The sequence below is a fragment of the Copadichromis virginalis genome, linkage group LG23 (assembly GCF_057382275.1).
Source record: "Copadichromis virginalis isolate Kocher_CV1m ecotype Utaka linkage group LG23, C_Virginalis_male_GT1.1, whole genome shotgun sequence".
In the NCBI taxonomy this organism is placed as follows: Eukaryota; Metazoa; Chordata; class Actinopteri; order Cichliformes; family Cichlidae; genus Copadichromis; species Copadichromis virginalis.
The window spans coordinates 19187335-19203421 of NC_140639.1; the positions used below are offsets into that span (position 1 = coordinate 19187335).

Here is a 16087-nt window from a genome sequence, read left to right on the forward strand (position 1 = left end):
TCAACTATGTGTTTACATGTATCTCATGGCATGGTTCTCTGTATACCTGCAGCATGTGGGTGTTTTGTTTGCCATTTGTATTCAGTTCCATTTACAGAAGCCCTCTAATTCAGCTACTATTCACACCTATCCAATGTATTCACACCTGGTGCTTTCAGAAAACAATGGAACGTCCAGCTACCCGGGCCCCCTCCCCAGACGGTCAACACTTGCGGCTCCCCCATCACCTCTACCACTCAGTAAAGCTCACAAATTTCTCCATGTGCCTTCACACCTCTTTCCATACTTGAAAGGGATGTAAACAGACTCTCTAAGACACAGGACCCACGCAAAGCAGCTGGGCCAAATTCGGTGCCTCCATCCACCCTGAGGCACTGTGCTGATCAGTTGTCTACAGTGTTCACTGACACCATCAACAACTCACTGGAGACACGTCATGAGTCATGGACCTGAATTTCTGGACAGACGGACGAGTATGCCACAAGCAACTAAAAACCTCCTATTGGAAGGGAATCACAGGCTGCAGTCCTCTCACTCTCGGCTGACCTTGACGTGATTTGAACACGCAACCTTCTGATCTGGAGTCAGATGCGCTACCATTGCGCCACAAGGTCCCACAAACCTGCCCCTCTGCTCAAAACTTCTGAAAATCTCTGAGAAGCCAGACCATCTTTCCACACAAGCAATTTTTCTGCAACTGGAGGTTGTTCAACTTGTGAATGCAAAGAGGTTGTGCCAAAGACGCATGTCATTTCAGACCATGCATGTCAACATGCACACGTAGAATCTCTCTTTATACTTGAAAGGTTCTCCTCTTTGAGAAAAGAATACAAATCGAGGTTTGAAGTGCGCTTGCAGTAGTCAATCAAAGGCCTAATATAGTGTCTGTCATTCAGTGCTCACGCTCTGATGAGCTTTGCAAGCCAGCTAGACAAATTCTTAACAATGCATATTTGTTACTGATGCTTGTCAGAGAAAGACAAAGTCCTTGGACAGTGTCTAAAAATAAAAGACCTTCCTCTCACACACACCTAAAAAGTGATTGCTCAGAAGGGAGTGCTTTTGTACGTGATGATCTCCTGTCTCAAACACAAGCTGCTCTGGAGAGGCTCCTTGTGCCGTCTGCACCAAAATGCTATTCATGGGGGTAGGAGACCAGTGCTGTCAGCCTTGAATGAAATCTTACCTGACTAAACGACCTTACACTTCACACACAATGGTCTCTTCAACGACTGTTAAGTAACACCCAAATACAATACTACAGCTAGAGCCCAGAGTCACAACTTATAATAAGAACAGCTGCATCCATATACAATCTCTTCATGAAGTTTTTTTGTCAAGTGAGTTCTCGAGTTTTCCGAGCTTTTTCCTTTAGTTTTGCTTTAATATTTATCGCTTTGAGTTAAGTTTCTTTCTTTCTTTATCCTCCTAAGACCCGAGCTCTTCCATGGCATGCATTTTTAATTTCTCTTTGATGTTTGAGGATATTGGGACCCGATGAATGTAAAAACAAAGAATTACCAGATTTGATTGAGGTTTTTTTGACAGATTTTTTTTTCTAAGAAAAATGAGAGCCACAAATGAGAATATTCATTCAAAATTTCAATAGAACAGTGGCATTATAATGCCCTCGTAAGTGGATATCATCCCCTTGTCTAGCAAAATTTAGTATTCTGGTCTAGACCAAGGGTTAGCAACCCTTAACACCGAAAGAGCTGTTTGGACCCAGTTTTCATAGAAAAGAAAACACTGGGAGCCGCAAATACTTTTTGACATCTAAAATGAAGATAACACTGTTATTGTTTTTTTTATCTTTATGCTTTATAAACAACTAAAGTTTGTTGCTTATGAAATACAAGAAGTGCTACAGAGAAATTTTTATTTTATTTATGTAATGAAGAAATTTTGAACTCTTAAAAAATATAACAAAAAGGAAAGACACCCAGGTGAAGGTCTCTTTTAAATGAAAGCTTAAGCTGAAGTTAAATCATTCATATAGCAAACAAAAACTGTAGTGAGCCGTCACCCTTATATCACCTTTGGGATTTCGCAGCCTGTAGCGGAGCCTTGACCTGAATTTAAAAAATAATTGGAAAACAGCACTATACTACTAATAATTGGAAAATAATTATTTGCAAAATATCTGCATAAATATTTATTTTACGTGGTTAATGTGTGCGGCAGAGCGTGGTCTGCAGTGCTGCTGCAGGGGAGGCGGACGCACCTAAGCGGCACCCGCAATCAAGCCTCGCCGGCTTAAAGTTTGTGCTTTCTCTGCTGTCATGTTGGTGTGTACCGGGCTGTGAGCTGCAAAACCACAGCTGGCTGTGTGGGTACACCAACCATGTGTGAAAAGTGGTCAATAAAGAAAAAAGCATGTTCATGCAAACATTGTCGGGTCTGCCGTGGTATATTTACAATGGGACACCTGTTCCTGAACCTCTGCGCAGGGCGCCTGCAGACCGGGGCTGTACGAAGTCTCTAGTAAGCTGTCATCTGTGAGGCGTGAGCTGTGTTTGTTGTTACCATAGTTCATGGAGGAGAATAGCTGCTCACATATGTATGTGGCTCCGAAGATCCATCCTTGGCCTACCTGGGGTTGAAAGTCTCGATAAATGCATGGCATTTCGGCGGGTATGGTTTATGCAAGTGTGACACTTATTTTGAGCGATGAAAAATAATAACATAATTTTACTTTTATGTTTCAAGATCACAATGAACTTCCAATTTGACCACAAGTTAAAAAAAAATAACACAAATAAAATACACTTCAGTTAAATACTTATAATTATTTTCCAAACCACGTGGAGCCGCAGTATAAGGACTAAAGAGCTGCAGGCGGCTCCGGAACCGCATTTAGGGTTGCCTAGACCCCTGGTCTAACACCGGATGAATGACAGTTTCCTCATATCTTCTCTGTTTTTAAGAGACCTTCCTGTTTGAATGTAACTCAGTTACTAGTTTGGGGTAGAGTGCTTTTGCAAAGTTTCCTTGTTTCTTTTTGTTTTTATCATTTATCGTTTCCTCATTTCTCCTCTTTAGAGTGGTTTCACCTGCTTCTACTTAGTTCCTTGTGTAATTATATTCCAAGTGTCATGACTTATTGCCAGTGTGAAGAGGTGAACTTCCCATCATTACAGGAAGAGTTTGTTTGTTATCTGCATTTCTTCAAACATACGACCCAAAGGACCACACCATCTCTATAGTGGAATATAAAATGGGACGTATAATATAATATAATATAATATAATATAATATAATATACGTTTGTGGACAAGGCTCAACGGGCCGAACACTCTAAAGGAAAAGAAAGACAACGCAGGAAATTCTACACCTTGCTTTCAAGAACATTCACTCCTCAGTCTGAACCTACACAACTCAGAGAAGAACACACACCTGAGGACAGTCAGGAAAAATGGGTGAAGTACTTTTCAGACCGGAATCTCACTGAACCTGAAGAGAAAGTGTTAGCCATAGTCTTTTTACTTGGTTCATTCAAGTAAGAAGTTCAGTTCAGAAGTTTCTGAGCTAATTTTGTTTTCTCCTGAATTTCCAACAGCACCCCAAAGAAGGTGACAAGAAGACAGTCTACACACACTTCACAAACCAGCAACTGCAAAGTTAATTTAGAGGTGATTTTATTTAACTGCTGTATGACACAGTGTCTCAAGTATTTAAATACACTGTATATGTGTATCTGTGTATTCTACCAGTAAATTAAGAGGGCTTAAGTAGTGAGTGGGAGGCTGCCTGGTGGTATGAATCAGTAGTTTCTGCAAACAGAAACAACAAACTAACTATGAAATGAATGTGAACCAGCTCATTCTAATAACTGTGGCTTGAACACTAAGCTTTTTAAGTGAGAACCTTGTGAACACTGGACAGTTTCCTCATTACTTCATTTGACATCTTTACTTGTTACTTGTGTATCTTTTCCTTGTTCCTTGAAGTGTTCTGAATGTTAGTTCTTATCATAGTTTAACCCTTTAAAGCCTAAACCATGAGATAATTGCCAAAAAACTAAAATATTTTGCAAGTGTGTATTGAACCTTCAAAAAATTCAAAAAAATGAAATATCAGTTTGCATATATGACTTGTTTTGCTACATTTCTGTGGAATTTATTGCTCTGAATTTGTTTATTTTACACTTCTTCTATGATCTGTGAGCTTCCTTATACATCATTTATGAATAAGATTACATAGACAATTAGCATTGCTAAGAGTACAGCAAAATATTAAGCTGCAACCCAACAGAACAAATAAAGGACATGCTCTAAATTCAAACAGAGGTTTGAAGAAGTAACAACCCAGCAAACAATAGGCTAAATGAAAAATGAAGCTCTACCAGACTCCAAAATAACTTCCACATCTGGTTTGGGATCTATGGGAAAGATATGTCTGTGTAGGTTCTCAATCAAGTTCAAGTTCAAGTTCAAGGTTCTTTATTTGTCACATGCATAGTTATACAAGTATAACACACAGTGAAATGTAGCCTGACACGCTCCTTGACTTGTGCAAAAAATGGGGGGGGGGTGTAGAGGAAGAACATTATATATATATATGTATATATATATATATATATATATATATATATATATATATATATATACATATATCCTGCGCAGTATCTTAGCTATTCCCAGGACTGCGCTCTTCTGGACAGAGATCTCCGATGTTGTTCCCGGGATCTGCTGGAGCCACTCGCCTAGCTTGGGAGTCACCGCACCTAGTGCTCCGATTACCACGGGGACCACCGTTACCTTCACCCTCCACATCCTCTCGAGCTCTTCTCTGAGCCCTTGGTATTTCTCCAGCTTCTCGTGTTCCTTCTTCCTGATATTGCTGTCATTCGGAACCGCTACATCGATCACTACGGCCGTCTTCTTCTGTTTGTCTACCACCACTATGTCCGGTTGGTTAGCCACCACCATTTTGTCTGTCTGTATCTGGAAGTCCCACAGGATCTTAGCTCGGTCATTCTCCACCACCCTTGGGGGCATCTCCCATTTTGACCTCGGGACTTCCAGGTTATACTCGGCACAGATGTTCCTGTACACTATGCCGGCCACTTGGTTATGGCGTTCCATGTATGCCTTGCCTGCTAGCATCTTGCACCCTGCTGTTATGTGCTGGATTGTCTCTGGGGCATCTTTACACAGCCTGCACCTGGGGTCTTGCCTGGTGTGATAGACCCCAGCCTCTATGGATCTTGTGCTCAGAGCTTGTTCTTGTGCTGCCATGATTAGTGCCTCTGTGCTGTCTTTCAGTCCAGCTTTGTCCAGCCACTGGTAGGATTTCTGGATATCAGCCACCTCCTCTATCTGCCGGTGGTACATACCGTGCAGGGGCCTGTCCTTCCATGATGGTTCCTCGTCTCCCTCCTCTTTCTTGGGTTTCTGCTGCCTGAGGTATTCACTGAGCACTCGGTCAGTTGGGGCCATCTTCCCAATGTATTCTTGGATGTTCGTTGTCTCATCCTGGACTGTGGTGCTGACACTCACCAGTCCCCGGCCCCCTTCCTTCCGCTTAGCGTACAGCCTCAGGGTGCTGGACTTGGGGTGAAACCCTCCATGCATGGTAAGGAGCTTTCTTGTCTTTATGTCAGTGGGTTCTATCTCCTCCTTTGGCCAGCCTATTACCCCAGCAGGGTACCTGATCACGGGCAGGGCGTACGTGTTGATGGCCCGGATCTTGTTCTTACCATTCAGCTGACTCCTCAGGACTTGCCTGACCCTCTGCAGGTACTTGGTGGTTGCAGCTTTTCTAGCGGCCTCTTCATGGTTCCCATTCGCCTGCGGGATCCCCAAGTACTTGTAACTGTCCTCTATGTCTGCAATGTTGCCTTCTGGTAGTTCAATCCCCTCAGTTCTGACTACCTTCCCTCTCTTTGTTACCATCCAACTACACTTCTCCAGTCCGAACGTCATTCCAATGTCATTGCTGTATAGCCTGGTAGTGTGGATCAGTGAATCGATGTCTCGTTCACTCTTGGCATACAGCTTGATGTCATCCATGTACAGGAGGTGGCTGACAACTGCTCCGTTCCGTAGTCGGTATCCGTAGCCAGTCTTGTTAATGATCTCACTGAGGGGGTTCAGGCCTATGCAGAACAGCAGTGGGGACAGAGCATCTCCTTGGTAGATCCCGCACTTGATGGTGACTTGTGCTATGGGCTTGGAGTTGGCCTCTAGTGTTGTACGCCACATCCCCATTGAGTTCCTGATGAAGGCTCTTAGGGTCCCATTGATCTTGTACAATTCTAGGCATTCCAGTATCCAGCTGTGGGGCATTGAGTCATAGGCCTTCTTGTAATCAATCCAGGCAGTGCACAGGTTGGTCAGTCTGGTCTTGCAGTCTCGGCTGATTGTTCTGTCTACCAGTAGCTGGTGTTTTGCGCCTCTGGTATCCTTGCCAATTCCTTTCTGTGTCTCGCTCATGTATTGACCCATGTGCCTGTTCATCTTAGCCGATATGATGCCTGACAGGAGCTTCCATGTAGTACTGAGGCAGGTTATTGGTCGGTAGTTGGAGGGGACCGGTCCCTTCTTGGGGTCCTTGGGGATCAGGACCGTCCGGCCTTCAGTTAGCCATTCCGGGTGTCTCTCGTTAACTAGCAGCTGGTTCATTTGTGCTGCCAGACGCTCGTGGAGTGCAGTCAGCTTCTTCAGTCAGTAGGCGTGAACCATGTCGGGCCCTGGTGCTGTCCAACTCTTCATACTGGAGACACTTTCTTGGATATCTGCCACTGTGATGGTTACTGGACCCTGTTCAGGGAGGTCGCTGTGGTCAGCCCTCAGATCCTCTAGCCACTGAGCATTGCCGTTATGGGTTGCATCCTTCTCCCATGTGCTCTTCCAGTATTGCTCCGTCTCCAGCCTTGGTGGTGCTGTTCTCTTATTGTTCCCTTGCCACTGAGAGTACACCTTTGCTGGTTCTGTGGAGAACAGCTGGTTTATTCTCCTGCCTTCTATCTCTCTGGTGTACCTCCTCAAGCGGCTGGCCAAGGCTGTGAGTCTTTGCTTGGCAGTTTCCAAGGCCTCAGGTATGGACAGCTTGCTGTATTTCTTAGGCACCTTATTTGTCGCACCTTTCTGCAACTCCGTTAGTTGGCTAACCTCCCTCCGTGCTACTTTGATCTTGCCCTCTAGCCTCCTTCTCCATGGAGGGTACTGCCCCTTGTGGCTGTTCAACTTGTAGCCAAGCATCTCACTGATCACTGCTGCCGTATTGTAGATCAGCTTGTTAGTGTCGGTAATCGTGGTTGTAGGTATTGCCCGTAGTGCTGCATTAACATCATCTAGCAGACCTTCTGAGGGTACTTCACGTAATCTTGGTAACCGGCTACGGGGGATCCAGGTTTCAAGCTTGGCCATGATCCTATTTTTCAGGTCAGTTCCTCTCGCACTCAACGATCCTTCTCCTATCGCACTTGGGGCTATGTACCCAATCTCGGGTGGGGGTGATGATATCGCCCCCCTGACCTGGCGTCCTGACTCCTCCTTGCCATAGCATTTGTGTTGTACCTCGTCAATCTCTAGCTGTGAGAGCAGTCCCTTCTTTCGAATGTTGGAACACTGAGCTACTAGTTGTTATATATATATATATATATATATTAGGGGTGCAACGATACACAAAATTCAGCGATTCTCTGCGCGATCAACCTCTCACATGTTTAAGCTGCGGGAGATTTCACTTGTCATGTTTGCATAGTAAGCTAACAATTAATAAGACGATGTCAGAGGAATTGGTGCACAAATTATCATCACTCACAGATCAGTGCTGTCGCTCTCTATACACAGTTCGCGCGATTGCAAAGTGAAAGCAAAAAAACAAGCGCAAATTCAAACACGATTTCAATATGTCACATATTGACAGTGGCTCACCCAATGACATAATTACCCAGCTACATTTCTGAAAGAATGCAAAAGCAATGACATATATTTTTCCTTCCTACAACAGCCCGACAGGCAGGGCAGAGATAGCCCCGGGACGTCGGGCTAGCGATATTGCGAGCCCTGTATCTGATTGAGGAATCACTCATCTTTGGAAAAGAGAGTTTATTACAGAGAAATGTCTCTTTCCAAAATAAAAGCTATACTATCCGCTTCTTCTGGGCTATATTCTCAGCAGCATATTAAACATATCAGGTCTCCATAAGGAGAATCCTGTGCTAACAGCTGTCTAAATGACTCGGCTAAAGTTTGTAGCATGCATGCTTGTTGTTTTTGTCTTTGCACTAGGATGATGTCGGTGTAAATGTGCAGTCATATTCGTTGTGTTCCCACTAGTGCTTTCAGGTTAATCTCGTTGAAATAACCTTAACGCCACAACACGGCACATCTCCGTTAACGAGCTACCCTATACAGAGGGGCTAGACGGCCAACACGTTAACGAGCTAACTGCGCTAACACACTAGCTCCCACCCATGTAATTGAGCATTGCATGGCACATCCAACATACTGTTTTACTTTAGTCCATGACTCGCTTACCTTCAGGGTCATACGTCACATGAAAACCAAAATAATTCCAAACGCCAGATCTGAATGAGGGTGGGGAGGTCCACTTCTGTCTCGCTAGCTTGCCCTGCGCTCTTCCTTCTGACCATGCTGTCTGTGTTGAGCGCTCAGTGAATCTGCGTTCGACTACTCCGCCTAGGCTGCACTCTCGAGCCTAGGCGGAGTAGTCAAATGCAGATTCACTGAGCGCTCAACACAGACAGCATCGTCAGAAGGAAAGTTGATAAAATAAATTACAAATTTTGTATTGTTCTTTTTTTTTTCTCCCCTTTGGTTTTCTTTCTTTCTCTCCCCCTCTTTCTTTCATTCTTTCCCCCTGTCCTATCCCACAGTCATGTCTGTCCCGTTTGCAACTGAAAATAAAATAAATTCATAATTATAATAAAGGTCAATCAAATGGACCAATATGATGATCCACTTAAAATAAATCCTCTTGGCATCTTTCTTGGCCTCAAGACAACAATTCTGATGGCTATAGATCCAAACGGGACACAAAAAAAAAAAAAAAATTGAAAAAAATTGAAAAAAATTGTATTGTTCGATACATATGCGTACCGAACCGAAAGCACTGTATCGAACGGTTCAATATCGATACGAATATCGTTGCACCCCTAATATATATATATATATATATATATATATATATATATATATATATATACATATATATATATATATATATATATATATACATTGGCTGAATGTGAAGTAGTAGCAGCAAGCAGGTGAATTCTGTACATTAATATGAATAGACATCTGACTATTTTACAGGATAGACAATATAAACATATTTAAAATTAAAGGAATTGAAATGTACATTGTGCCTTGGTTTAGTGTCTGGAAGAGTCCTGTCTCAGTCAATTATAGATGATGTGAGAGGGCGGGTGTGTGTGTTTAGGGCACGGATGGCTTGGGGATAGAAGCTCCTCTTGAGTCTCTCTGTCCTTGCCCAGAAGATGCGGAACCTTCTACCAGATTGCAGAAGTTGGAACAGTTTGTTGCCAGGATGGGACGGGTCCTTCAGTATCTGCGCTGCTCTAGTCCGGCATCTCCTCATCCAGGTCACGATAATCTACGAGCTTTGTTTAAGTTTCTTGAAGACATTTCACCTCTTATCTCAGAAGCTTCTTCATTTCTAAGAGCAAATGGTGGAGAGTCCCAGATATGTAAGCCCCATTGGGAGTGTCCCTTGAGATTGATCGTTTTGCCTAATCACACAAGCCAAGGTGTAAAAACGGGTGTGGGTCAGCCAAGGTTTCAGGTGAACCCAAACGTGCCCCACCCTTTATGTGACTTATCAACACATTCTCACTCCCAACTCGTCAAACGTGTGACGCATGGTCAGGCTCCCTCTGCTTCACTTATGGACGCGCAGGGTACCCCTCTCGCATCGGGAATTGACGTGAAGGGTCCTCCGATTGAAGAGATTGCCGCGGAAGTGCCTGTTGTCGGTATATTTAAACATTTTCCAAATCACATTGTAGTGACGTATACAGAACACAATAAATTATATAATGTAAACAACTACCGGTACCTGAAAAACAGGTAGAACGATACTTTTGTATCGTTTATTGCATTTACGGAGTGAGTGATGTATGCTGGGTAATGGCACAGCTAGCTACTGGGTGACTTTATTCACCCGCTTCGGCTGTTATCAGTCCATACAATGGGCATTATTAGCACAAATCAGTCCCATAGATATGGGCCATCTCCTGCTAGATTGTTCAGAAGGTTGTTCTCATCCATCCAGATGGAGGATCACTAACAGGAGAGTGGGAGACTCCAGAATCCACTCTGGCTGGAATCCGGTGGATATGCAGTGTGTACAGGTAAGACCATTTAAACGGACAGCATTTATAGAATGACCATTAAAAGTCAGCGAGTGTCAGTAATGTTAATGTGGTTATGTTAGTAATACACAGAGTGCTAATATAACAGCTTTAAGATGCATTTGTAGATATTATTACGTGTTTTACCGTCTTTATGGTGCTAGCTTAAAGTTACGGTGTAAACGTTAGCTTATATTGGAGTAAAGCTGTTACTGTTTAAACGATGTTAGCACAGAAATATTAGCTTCTGTCATGACTGATGAAGTTACTAGTTAATAAAGTTTCCAGTAAAGTGTTTAATCGCAGCCACAGATTGACAGCAAATATCTCGATTAGCTTCACTGCATCTATAATAAATATGTGCAAGTTTCAGTGCTTCATTTAAACTGTATGATACTTATACTGACCCAGGGTCAGTGTAAAATACAATCCCAGCTGTGTTCCTGAGAGGTGGACTGTGAGCACAGAAACACATGTTCATACATACAGCTGCAGCAAACTTACATTAATTTTAAATAGATTTGTTACTCTGATGTCTGTCTCTGTGTTAGTCCTCTGACAGACTGGTGACCTGTCCAGGTGTGTTCTACCTATGACTACTGGGACAGGCTCTAGCCTCTGTAATAGAAATTTTCTGTTATTCTCATTTAAAGTATTTAAGTGCTTATGCATATGCTTAGTTGTGACACTGTTATAGACTGTTCAGTGAAAGTTTCTAAAACTAGATGAACTTACTTCAGCGTCAGCAGTTTGAGAAAACAACTCCCTTTACAGGTGCTGATAAGGCCAAGGGCACAAAACAGCATAACCATTGATCCGTTGAAGTGTGGTAGGATCAGTTTGTAACTTCCTCCCTCTTCCTTGGAATGCATAAAGGAGGAGGAGGAGCACCACTTCTGTGGCAGCGCTGACATGACTGAACTGTGATGTTTGATGTGTGTTGGCGCAGTAATAAATAGCTTGATCACAGCTCTTTCTGTGTTGCAGACTTTATTTAAAAAATTCCACGACACCCCCCCACTGTGAACCTGAATTTAATATTCAGAAGACATTTGTTTAAATAGTTCTACAAATCTGAGCTGTTGGTGTGTCCTTGGATTGTGTGGTAATAATATTAGAGCCTGCAATCTTTCTTACTGAATCTCTACTATGAGTCATGTTACCTGAGATTAATTCTATGTTTACCTGTCAGCCTGGACGAATGTGCTGTGTGAAGGAAATTAAATTAAATCAGATCTGAACTGCGCACATTTAAGGAACCTGTTCATATTTAATTGAAATATGAACCAGTGATTTTTTGATTGCTGATTCCAAGAGAGTCTTTGTGGAAATCCTGTTTGGCTTTTTGTTATTTTAATTCTCTTCTCTGTTTTCCAGAACAGTTCTCCACAGTCACTGTCCACATGGGTCAGTGGGACCAAGAAGCACTCTGCTAATGTGTGGACTCTGACCAGCAACATCCAGCAAGACCCAGACAGCGTTTTCTATCTCCCAGCTGGAGGTTTTTGTTTGTCTGTGACTGGAGAGTCAGATTTTTGTTGAGCTTCACACTTGCAGAGGTAAGTCAGTTTGCAGAGATCCCTCCCACCCTGGCTTTTATGTGCTAGATTTCTTATCTGAAAGAGTAATATTTCAGTGACTGCTGCTTATACCACAGGTTAATACACGCTACTGATCCCTGATAGGAGAATCATCAATTTTGCCAACAAAGAAGCCTGGTGGATGTTTGTTTACAGTCTGATGATGGGACATCATGCTCTGCATCTTTAAAGTTTACCTCCTCATTATTATTCATACCCAGTAATGTGAAGTATGCTCATATCTACTATAACTGAACCAACCTGGTGCTCTTCATTAATGGAGGCTGTTGAGTCTGAATGTTGGATGTTGTGTATCTCGTGTTCTCTGGGCTTTGTTGTCCTCAGTCTTTTCGCAGGATCAGAAAGCAAAACCAGGAGGCGCGTAAATGTTTCTTCTCCATGATGTTTCTTCAAATGTTTCTTCTGGATAATGATAAGACTGTGACACGAGATGCCACCTTTGGTCTTGTGATGACGCAAAGCTCAGGAAGAAGTGTGATTAAATGATACCCACATGTTGAGAAGGATGTACAGGGGCACCTGCAGCCAAATCCAAGCTTCAGGTTAGTTGTAGTTGCAGAATGCTATAGACTGAGACATCTGAGGCATCAAATGCTTGATTAAACAGATGAAAAAAAGAAGTTTCTTCCCTATAATTATCACTTCTTAAAATCTGTAGCAACTTCAAGTCTGTCAGCGTGCTGAGCATGCTCAGAATGTGACAATATATTTTTGTTCAATATTTAATTTCTTTCAGTTGCAATTGTTAAATGAATATATATATATATATATATATATATATATATATATATATATATATATATATATTCTTATAATTTAGCAAATTAAATTATCAAAAAATATACATATATCTGTATTAGTTTTAATAAATTAATTTGACACCTGTATTGAAAATACCATATTGTATTCATACAGAATTAAAATCAAATCAAAAATCAAATCAAATCACTTTTATTGTCACATCACATGTGCAGGTACATTGGTACAGTACATGTGAGTGAAATTCTTATGTGCGAGCTTCACAAGCAACAGAGTTGTGCAAAATACAATAATGTAAACAAGCAAAATACAAGAATGGCTACATCTGAAACTAATAAATATATGTACAATATATAATAGTATATGCATTTCTGGATGTGTATACTAAATATTTTTCTACGTGTGTGTGTGTGTGTGTGTGTGTGTGTGTGTGTGTGTGTGTACACATATTTTACAAATTAAATAGAGTAAACAATAAATAAAATATATAAAAATATACAGAGTTGAGACATGTGCAAAACAGTGGCATTACTGTACAGTATGGAGTGCATAATGTTAAAGTTCCAGTAGTGAAGCTGAGGTGTCTATGACGTGTTCAGCAGTCTGATGGCCTGATGGAAAAAGCTGTCTCTCAGTCTGCTGGTACGGGACCGGATGCTGCAGAACCTCCTTCCTGGGGGAAGTAGTCTGAACAGTTTATGGCTGGGGTGACTGGAGTCCTTGATGATCCTCCCCGCTTTCCTCAGGCACCGCTTCCTGTAGATGTCTTGTAGGGAGGGAAGCTCACCTCCAATTATCCGTTCAGAGCACCACACTACTCGCTGGAGAGCTTTGCAGTTGTAGGCAGTGCTGTTGCCATACCTGTCATGGTCCTGGGTCCCCTGACCCAGCGTTTTTAGTTCCTTGTGATGTTTGTAATATTGTACTTGTGTGAGTTATTTTATGGTTTCTAGTTTCGATCCCTTGCCCTTCATGTTTCTCTGTGTCCCCTCTGTTCTGTGTAAGTCTGTGTCTGCATGTTTGATTTCCCCTCTGTGTCTTTCGGTTCTTAGAGTCCTCTGCCTTATGGTTTATGTCTCTGTGTTTCTTAGTTGCTGTCTCCACTGTGTCAAGTTCGCGTCTCTATGTGATCCTTCCTGTTTTACTTTGAAGTTCCGTGTCTTATGTGAATGTGTCCTGCTTTGCTTGTCTCGTCAGTCCTGATTTCTCCCAGCTGTGCCCTCCTTCTGTGTCTCATTCCCTCGTTATCCCTCTGTGTATTTAAGCCCTGTGTTTCTCTTTGTCAGTGTCGTAGTCTCCCTCATGCTGTGTGTGATTCTCCCCGTGGTTCCTGGTTTACTTTATGTTTAGCTTTCCCAGTTTAGTGTAGTACTGTTTTTGTGTTTCACCCTTTGCCAGCATTAAAGCTGTGTTTTTGAGTTTACATTAGTGATGGTGAGATGAAGCCTCATGATGAACTGAAGCTTCCCATCCAACTGGTCGACTCATGGTTCGAAGCATTGTGATGATTCATTTGCTCTACTGCGCCATCAAGTGGACAATTCAAGTGAAACGGGCTCAATAATTATAATGATGTGATGTGTAAACCGCTAAACCGAATAAATAAATTGTTTTTCATGGTTATTTATCCCGAATATTGTCTCAGTATGTCTGATACAAAAGAGAAAGTGGAAACTATCAGTACACAGTTTTTGGGATGATTGTGTAACTGCGTTATCATTCTTATGTACATCTCAATAATGACACAAACTAGTGTGTGGCACTTCAAGTTGAATGAATAAAGGAATTACTATTGTTCATGACACCAATAACTGAACTCTAAATATTAGTTATATTTAATATTATACTAATTTTATATTAATTTAATTAATATTTGTGTATAATAAATTGGCAGCTTAACACAGGAATGTACATGGAAACAAAAAGGGAGGGAGTTGTGATGTGAATGTGCTTGTATAACAGTGCTCATGACACTAGGGAAAAGTTTTCATTTGTTTTTATTCAAAAATAGCAGCTTTCCCACAGTGCTGGGCTGAAGACGGTTCCTCTTTTTTGAGAGGATTTCTCCTGCTTTTGAAAATATCCTCTCACAGGGCACAGATGAAGCAGGGGTTGCAAGAAAAACCACAGCAAGTTTATACAAGTTTGGATAAAGAAATTTGTGTCCAGTACTCCAGTAGCTATGTAACACGTACGTAATCCAATTCCACAACACGATGTGATGAGGGAATCAGCTGTGTTTTGCTGCCCATTTTATTTCGAATCTGGCGCGAACCGGTGAACCAGTTCCCGAATCAGTCACGTGGTACGGACTGCCCGCGAGGCCTCGAACGTCACTGCATACGTAATCAACGCAAGCCTCGATACGCGCTTCAGAAAAACGCCCCCGCGATTACCCGACGCGCGATTCGAAGCTTCGACACACAGGACACATCACTAGTTTACGTTTCGTCTCCGTGAGTTTGCGTTTGGGTCCTTCTCCTGCCTGCCACACAGCCGAATCATGACAATACCAGGTGGTGATGCATCCAGTGAGGATGCTCTCAATGGCACAGTGATAGAAGGTCCTGAGGATGCGGGGGCTCATGCCGAATCTTTTCAGTCTCCTGAGAAAGAAGAGTCGCTGTTGCGCCTTCTTCACTGTTTTGTTTGTGTGTACTGACCACGTAAGATCCTCAGCCAGATGTACACCAAGGAACCGGAAGCTGCTCACTCTCTCCACAGCAGCGCCGTTGATGGTGATGGGGGTGTGTACTTCTCTGCACCTCCGGAAGTCCACTATCAACTCCTTTGTCTTTGCGACGTTGAGGGTGAGATGGTTGTCTTAACACCAGTGGGTCAGGGTGCTGACCTCCTCCCTGTAAGCCGTCTCATCACCGTTGGTGATAAGACCCACCACTGTAGTGTCGTCCGCAAACTTCACAATGATGTTGGAGTTGTTAGTGGCTGTGCAGTCGTAGGTGTAGAGTGAGTACAGGAGAGGGCTCAGTACACACCCCTGTGGAGCACCAGTGTTCAGTGTGATGGGGGATGAGGTGATGCTGCCCAGTCTGACCACTTGGCGTCTGTCAGACAGGAAGCTAAGGATCCAGCTGCAGAGGGAGCTGCTCAGTCCTAGATCCTGCAGTTTCCTGTCCAGCTTCGAGGGAACGATGGTATTGAATGCTGAGCTGTAATCTACAAACAGCATTCTCACATACGTGTCTCTCTTCTCCAGGTGTGACAGGGCAGTGTGTAGTGTCAGGGCTATGGCATCATCAGTGGACCTGTTGTGGCGGTATGCAAACTGTAGAGGGTCCAGTGAGTCGGGTAGTGCAGAGCAGATGAAGTCCCTGACCAGCTTCTCGAAGCATTTGCTTACGATGGGGGTCAGGGCTACAGG

The 16087-nt window shown here is 42.8% G+C and overlaps 1 non-coding gene across 1 annotated transcript; it reads right to left on the minus strand.

The window, feature by feature from the left end:
- Positions 1-542: 542 nt before the first annotated feature.
- trnaw-cca (transfer RNA tryptophan (anticodon CCA)) lies at positions 543-614 on the minus strand. The gene has a single exon. It is a non-coding gene; the product is annotated as a tRNA-Trp (tRNA).
- Between the last annotated feature and the right edge of the window lie 15473 nt (positions 615-16087).